The following is a 7,500-nucleotide window of genomic DNA, read 5'->3' on the forward strand; positions in this document are numbered from 1 at the left end:
TGTCAGCCGCTATTGCGTTTTAGGATGCCGCGTTATTATTTATATTGTTTTTATTGTTGTCTACGTTGCATAATATTTTATTATGACAACCGACAATCAATTAACAATTATAGTAACGCGTCATATTTGCACCCAACACGCTCCGACGTAATTGTCTACACAACATTGTGCGCTGTGTTTAAGACAAAAACCGAGCAGTCTTTGAAATTGACACGACCCTCAGCCAGGAGTGGTCCGGGAACAGTATATCCGAGGACCGCAATGTGCGTTCGAAATGTCGATGTTCATGTGTCCTGCAGTTCACAAGTTGACGCGCAATTAGCTGCGTTCTTCATCGACCCACGAGCCAAGTGATCCACCGTTCAGGGTAATCTTTTCAAACAAATTTAAAATATTATTACATAACGCACCGTTCCACATCGAAATCGTTTCATCATCACACAACAACAAAAATAACTACTTAAGGTTATTACAATTGTGATGTATATGTGAGAAACGGACCAATCGAAAGAAACGTTCGGCGTTATATTTTATAATATTTTATTTAATTAAAGTGGCATTTGTTTCTACTTATCGAAAAGAGTATGCAGTTATAGTTTAAGTTTACATAAAGAATAACCCGATGATATTAACGTTTTATAAATACGTATATATATCTATTAGGTTTTTTTTCTCTATCAACTTTGTCTATAAAACTCTGCTCCTTTTGCGATAAGCATTATGTATATTTATTAAATAGAAAATATGTCGAAAAACCAGACGTTTTCTTCAAACAAACGCCACAGCTACAAACTTAATCACAACAATATTTACCAAACAATACAATTGTAGGGTGTTTTGTGTGATACGTCGTTTGGTGGGCATTCTAAGAACGTCCGTCGACATAAAAACGAATCAAAAGAAAAGCACAGGCAGTGCAAAACGTTCCTTCGTCAGTCGGGCGTATATCATTTAAAACCCACAGAATCTAAAAAAGTTAATAAACTTTTTTATTTAGATTCCTACGGTTCGTCGCGTCGTTAAAGTAAATTATTACTTCGACGCATGCGGAACCCAGGTACCCGAAAACCGTAAGCCTAAGCGTTTTTTTCCAAACATCACTCACTATCGATAAAGTAAATTGATTTTATGTATTTATAAATGTGCGTTTGTATGTATAGTAGTATAGTAGTAGTATATTTTGTTATTGGTTGTTTCGAGCTTTTTATTGTTATAAAACGTTTTTGTAGTCTTGTACATAAAGTACAGACGAATAGACAGCCCCTTTTATTTATTAATAAACTCCAACCATTTACAAATTAAATTACAACTACAACATCTCTTTTACACATTAATTATACACCATCTTTATTTTCTTTTTTCCGAAGCGAATACGATGAAGAAAATACGCAAAGACTGGCTTACAAAACCGTAAGCCTAAGCGTTTATTTTTCAAACATCACTCACCATCGGTTAAGTAAAATGATGGTATGTATAAATGTGTATTTGTATGTACAGTAGCGTATTAATTTTGTTGTTGGTTGTTTCGAGTTTATTTATTATTATGGTTTGTATGTATAAAGTTTTAGTCTTGTACATAAAGTACAGACGAATAGACAGCCCCTTTTATTTATTAATAAACTCCAACCATTTACAAATTAAATTACAACTACAACATCTCTTTTACACATTAATTATACACCATCTTTATTTTCTTTTTTCCGAAGCGAATACGATGAAGAAAATACGCAAAGACTGGCTTACAAAACCGTAAGCCTAAGCGTTTATTTTTCAAACATCACTCACCATCGGTTAAGTAAAATGATGGTATGTATAAATGTGTATTTGTATGTACAGTAGCGTATTAATTTTGTTGTTGGTTGTTTCGAGTTTATTTATTATTATGGTTTGTATGTATAAAGTTTTAGTCGTGTACATAAAGTACGATCGTATTGGCAGACACCATTATTATTCATTCATTCATTCTTGTTTGTTATTATAAATAACTCCAACCATATACAAATACTACAACAACAACAACAACATCTCTTGCACATTAATTATACACCACCACTGTGTATTAGTACTTTTTTTCGAAGCGAATACGATGATGGAAATACGCTAAGACCGGCACTGCGAAAGCAATAATAAAACGTTAGCACATAACCATCTTTCGACAATATTGATTCGTGTTAATGTTCGAAAAAATTCTTTGAAAACGTCGTTTACGGCACGTTTACAATCGATTTATAAAATAAATCGAAAAACGTAACAACAGATCCGCTTAATGCAAGACGACCCGTTGTTGCTTTTCCGTTCGACGCATAATAAAGAATTTTGTATGAGAATTGATCATCATACGAATAGTGTATGTATGTGTGTTTTTTGTTGATCAGCACAGACAAAATGTGTGTGTATGTGTGACAACTAAACAACAACATTTACACGTTAATGATCCTTCCGCAGGTTCACCTACGGAAACCTTGTTACGACTTTTACTTCCTCTAAATGATCAAGTTTGGTCATCTTCCCAGCAACATCGGCAACGTCGAAACGCCACCGCGCACCGGTCCGAAGACCTCACTAAATCATTCAATCGGTAGTAGCGACGGGCGGTGTGTACAAAGGGCAGGGACGTAATCAACGCGAGCTTATGACTCGCGCTTACTGGGAATTCCTCGTTCATGGGGAACAATTGCAAGCCCCAATCCCTAGCACGAAGGAGGTTCAGCGGGTTACCCGGACCGCTCGGTCAGGGAGGACACGCTGATTCCTTCAGTGTAGCGCGCGTGCGGCCCAGAACATCTAAGGGCATCACAGACCTGTTATTGCTCAATCTCGTGCGGCTAGAAGCCGCCTGTCCCTCTAAGAAGAATTGTTTGTACGCCGACAGTAAAAACCGCACATAGAGACCGGGCGAACCCGGCTCCAGCCGGCATTTGGGATGTCGAAATACGCCTATTTAGCAGGCTAGAGTCTCGTTCGTTATCGGAATTAACCAGACAAATCGCTCCACCAACTAAGAACGGCCATGCACCACCACCCACCGAATCAAGAAAGAGCTCTCAATCTGTCAATCCTTCCGGTGTCCGGGCCTGGTGAGGTTTCCCGTGTTGAGTCAAATTAAGCCGCAGGCTCCACTCCTGGTGGTGCCCTTCCGTCAATTCCTTTAAGTTTCAGCTTTGCAACCATACTTCCCCCGGAACCCAAAAGCTTTGGTTTCCCGGAAGCTGCCCGCCGAGTCATCGGAGGAACGTCGGCGGATCGCTAGCTGGCATCGTTTATGGTTAGAACTAGGGCGGTATCTGATCGCCTTCGAACCTCTAACTTTCGTTCTTGATCAATGAAAGCGTTTTTGGCAAATGCTTTCGCTTCTGTCCGTCTTGCGACGATCCAAGAATTTCACCTCTAACGTCGCAATACGAATGCCCCCATCCGTTCCTATTAATCATTACCTCGGGGTTCCGAAAACCAACAAAATAGAACCGAGGTCCTATTCCATTATTCCATGCACACAGTATTCAGGCGAAGTTTTAGCCTGCTTTAAGCACTCTAATTTGTTCAAAGTAAACGTGCCGGCCCACCTCGACACTCAATGAAGAGCACCGCGGCGGGATTGAGTTGGGCCGCCCTCTCGAGCTAAGCCCACCGGCAGGACGTCCCGCGAAACGCCAGTTAACACCGCGAACGATGAACCGGCGGCGCGGGACACAAATTCGACTACGAGCTTTTTAACCGCAACAACTTTAATATACGCTATTGGAGCTGGAATTACCGCGGCTGCTGGCACCAGACTTGCCCTCCAATTGATCCTCGTTAAAGGGTTTAGAGTGTACTCATTCCGATTACGGGGCCTCGGATGAGTCCCGTATCGTTATTTTTCGTCACTACCTCCCCGTGCCGGGAGTGGGTAATTTGCGCGCCTGCTGCCTTCCTTGGATGTGGTAGCCGTTTCTCAGGCTCCCTCTCCGGAATCGAACCCTGATTCCCCGTTACCCGTTACAACCATGGTAGGCGCAGAACCTACCATCGACAGTTGATAAGGCAGACATTTGAAAGATGCGTCGCCGGTGCGAGACCGTGCGATCAGCGTAAAGTTATTCAGATTCACCAAGTTGTACGATGACGGCGAAACCGCCACCGATTGGTTTTGATCTAATAAAAGCGCTCCTTCCGTCTCCGGTCGGAGCTCTGTTTGCATGTATTAGCTCTAGAATTACCACAGTTATCCAAGTAAATGTGGGTACGATCTAAGGAACCATAACTGATTTAATGAGCCTTTCGCGGTTTCACCTTAATTTGGCTTGTACTGAGACATGCATGGCTTAATCTTTGAGACAAGCATATGACTACTGGCAGGATCAACCAGGGAACTGTGTTTTTGTGTTTTTTGAGACAGACGAGAGAATAAAATACTCATCATCATCGTTTATAAAGATGAAGAATATGCGCGTTTGTGCGAAACAATCTAACATATAAGAAAGTAACGCCACGCTGTTTCTTCTTTTCTTCGTACGATATAGAGATAAATGTATCGTCATCATCGTCGTCGTAGTCGTTAAACACCACAACACATATATCGGTCAATAAAGGCATAATAATAATATTTATAATATTATTTTTTACCTTTGCCGATTTAAAAGTTCAAACATTCTCTTCACTCTTCGCAAGATTGAATGCGACGTGAATTTATGAAATTCTTTCGAATCCATAAACGTTACGAATATTATATAAATATTCTCGCTCGGATATTAGAGAGTTGACGCATTTATTATTTTTGTTTGTTTAAATCACAAACATTTGTTAGTTCAACAAAGTTTGATTGCATAAGGACCGCCAACGTAAGAGAATACGTTTTGCCGCATCCGCAATCTCGCTGTGGGGAACTGGGCGAGCCACAAAATCACAAAATAAAGCAATCTCGCAAGCAAAGCCCTATTCGAATTCGATAGCGGAAATGTGCAATAAACGTCGATAAATTGGAAGCAAATGCAGAACGTATACATAATCGGTCGTTTTGTCGTCGTCATTTATGATAAACTTCGACTAAACCGTTACACCGTTCATATCGCCTCACTCAACGCATCGACACACACCACTACCATATGTATACCAGCGCGACACCGATCGAGGCAGCCGCTCGGTATTGGATGTGCGCACCGCTCCACTGACATAGCTCCACAGGCGACGTCTACCGAAGCGCACAGCTCTATAACTATAAGGCATACACACAAAAGGGAGAAAATATTTTAAATATTGATAATATTAAAAAGTCATATTTTATATTTAAACCATTATAAAATTTAATTATAAAAACGTTTGTTTTAAAAAAAATAATTAATTAATAAAAACAAAATTATTTTAAGCGCCGTACTTCGTAAACGTCGTACTTCGTTCGTCGTATGTGCAAAGTCAAATGAATGCTGTAGTTAGTCGCAGTTGGAACGTCTGAATGTCGTACAACGTAACAATAATTTTGAGTGCCCTAATGTGTAGACGTCGTACTTCGCGAACGTCGCACTTCGTAAACGACGTACTTCGTGAACGTCGCACTTCGTAAACGACGTACCTCGTGAACGTCGCACTTCGTAAACGACGTACTTCGTAAACGTCGCACTTCGTAAACGACGTACTTCGTGAACGTCGTACTTCGTAAAGGTTATGCAATATTAATACACATTTGGTGTATTGCAAGTTGCATTTTAATAAATATTATGCATTTTTATGTTTTAATTTAATATCTAGGCCAAAATACTATGTTTATTTAATTGTTAAATGTGTACGTTTATTTATAGATACGTAATTTACATCAAAATTTGTTTTTTTTTTATTATATGCAAACTACAAATAAAACATTTAATATTTTTAAACGTCGTACTTCGTGTAAGTTATGCAATATTGATACAAATTTAGTGTATTGCGGGTCGCAATAATATTAATTTATATTTGAACGTAGTACTTCGTGAAGGTTATGCAACATCAGTACACATTAAGTGTATTGCAGGTTGCATTATTATTAATTTATGTTTTCTCACTTTTTACCTTCATATAAAAAAAAATTTAATATTTTTGGACGTCGTACTTCGTAACAGTTATGCAATATTGATGCACATCTGTTGTGCTGCGGGTTGCATTTTATAAATTTAATGTATTCTTATGATTTACTTTAATGTCTAGGCAAAAAAACATTTTTGATTAGTTGCTGAATGTTTACATTTATTTACAGATACGTAACTTGCAAAAAAATTTGCTGTTTTTTTATTATATACAACACAAATAAAATTCTTTAATATTCTTGAACGTCGTACTTCGTGTAGGTTATGCAATATTGATACAAATTTAGTGTATTGCGAGTCACAATAATATTAATTTATACTTGAACGTAGTACTTCGTAAAGGTTATGCAAGATCAGTACATATTAAGTGTATTGCAGGTTGCATTATTATTAATTTATGTTTTCTCACTTTTAACCTCAATATAAAAAAAAATTAATATTTTTGGACGTCGTACTTCGTGAAGGTTATGCAATATTAATGCACATCTAGTGTGCTGCGGGTTGCATTTTATAAATTTAATGTATTTTTATGTTTTACTTTAATATCTAGGCAAAAAAAACAATTTTGATTAGTTGCTAAATGTTTACATTTATTTACAGATACGTAATTTGCAAAAAAATTTGCTGTTTTTTCATTATATACAACACAAATAAAATTCTTTAGTATTCTTGAACGTCGTACTTCGTGTAGGTTATGCAATTTTAATACACAATTAGTGTATTGTGGGTTGCATTATTATTATTTATTGTTTACGTTTTACTTCATCACTTTGTGAACGTCGTACTTCGTTTGTACTATGAACGCTGCATTTCGTCGCAGTCGGCAGCACGTGCGAATAAACGTCGTACAAGAAAATCACGATTTTGAGTGCCGTACTTCGCAAACGTCGTACTTCGTCTATACTATGTACAAAGTCAAGTGAACGCTAAACCTCGTCGCAGTCGACAGCGCGTGCAAATAAACGTCGTACAAGAAAATCACGATTTTGAGTGCCGTACTTCGCTAACGTCGTACTTCGTCTGTACTATGTACAAAGTCAAATGAACGCTAAACTTCGTCGCAGTCGACAGCAAGTGCAAATAAACGTCGTACAAGAAAATCATGATTTTGAGTGTCGTACTTCGCAAACGTCGTACTTCGTTTGTACTATGTACAAAGTCAAATGAACGCTAAACTTCGTCGCAGTCGACAGCAAGTGCAAATAAACGTCGTACAAGAAAATCATGATTTTGAGTGCCGTACTTCGCAAACGTCGTACTTCGTCTGTACTATGTACAAAGTCAATTGAACGCTGTACTTCGTCGCAGTCGGAAGCAACTGCAAATAAACGTCTTACAAGAAAATCATGATTTTGAGTGCCGTACTTCGCAAACGTCGTACTTCGTCTGTACTATGTACAAAGTCAATTGAACGCTGTACTTCGTCGCAGTCGAAAGCAACTGCAAATAAACGTCTTACAAGAAA

The 7,500-nt window shown here is 38.4% G+C and overlaps 2 non-coding genes across 2 annotated transcripts; both read right to left on the reverse strand.

The window, feature by feature from the left end:
* Window positions 1–213: 213 nt before the first annotated feature.
* Window positions 214–370, reverse strand: LOC135267569 (5.8S ribosomal RNA). The gene has a single exon (XR_010335978.1). It is a non-coding gene; the product is annotated as a 5.8S ribosomal RNA (ribosomal RNA).
* Window positions 371–2,428: 2,058 nt separating this feature from the next.
* Window positions 2,429–4,351, reverse strand: LOC135267576 (small subunit ribosomal RNA). Its single transcript, XR_010335984.1, has one exon. It is a non-coding gene; the product is annotated as a small subunit ribosomal RNA (ribosomal RNA).
* Between the last annotated feature and the right edge of the window lie 3,149 nt (window positions 4,352–7,500).

The sequence above is a fragment of the Tribolium castaneum genome, unplaced genomic scaffold (assembly GCF_031307605.1).
Source record: "Tribolium castaneum strain GA2 unplaced genomic scaffold, icTriCast1.1 ptg000053c, whole genome shotgun sequence".
NCBI lineage: Eukaryota > Metazoa > Arthropoda > Insecta > Coleoptera > Tenebrionidae > Tribolium > Tribolium castaneum.